At 37.0% G+C, this 633-nt stretch overlaps 1 protein-coding gene across 1 annotated transcript in view; it reads right to left on the minus strand.

The window, feature by feature from the left end:
- Positions 1 to 43, minus strand: part of LOC106875622 (3-oxo-5-alpha-steroid 4-dehydrogenase 1) — a 53,793-nt gene extending 53,750 nt beyond the window's left edge. Inside the window, exon 1 of the mRNA XM_014923849.2 lies at positions 25 to 43. The gene's annotated coding sequence lies outside the window, so the exon portion shown is untranslated. The remainder of the gene's footprint in view (positions 1 to 24) is intronic.
- Positions 44 to 633: the final 590 nt, after the last annotated feature.

Here is a 633-nt window from a genome sequence, read left to right on the forward strand (position 1 = left end):
AAAAAAAAAAAAAAAAGAAAATACCTCTTGCTCATCACTTCAGTACTTCACTTGGCCATATGTAAAAATTACAAGAAACAAAGTCAATATAAAGATCATTGTGTATTGTAAATGTTGCAGATCAAAGATTATATTAGCTTGACATAACAGCCCAACAGCTTTTTATTTGAAGTGATCTTATAGATAAGCTGCTTTCATAGCTAACGAGTACAAGTTTACCCCCTCACTCTCGGTGATAAAATGTGCTTGTTCATAATCTCAAGTATGGATGGCTATGCTGCTAAACACTATAGCTAGATAACTGTTAACTAATTGAATGCATATATGTGTATGTGTTTGAGTAAAACAGGGTGTTGAATGGTGTCCCTTTATAACTGACATTCTGTCAGTTACAATGACAAGGGTTCCAGTTGATCTGGTTAACAGAACAGCCTGCTCGTGAAATTAACTTGCAAGTGGCTGAGCAGTCCACAGACATGTGTAATCTTAACATAGTTCCCAGGAAGATTCAGCATAACACAGAGTGTAACAAGGTTGGCCCTTTGAAATACAAGTACCACTCAATTTTGCCAGCTGAGTGAACTGGAGCAGCATGAAATAAAGTGTCTTGCTCAAGAACACAACATGCCACCA

Source organism: Octopus bimaculoides, chromosome 11, assembly GCF_001194135.2.
Source record: "Octopus bimaculoides isolate UCB-OBI-ISO-001 chromosome 11, ASM119413v2, whole genome shotgun sequence".
NCBI lineage: Eukaryota > Metazoa > Mollusca > Cephalopoda > Octopoda > Octopodidae > Octopus > Octopus bimaculoides.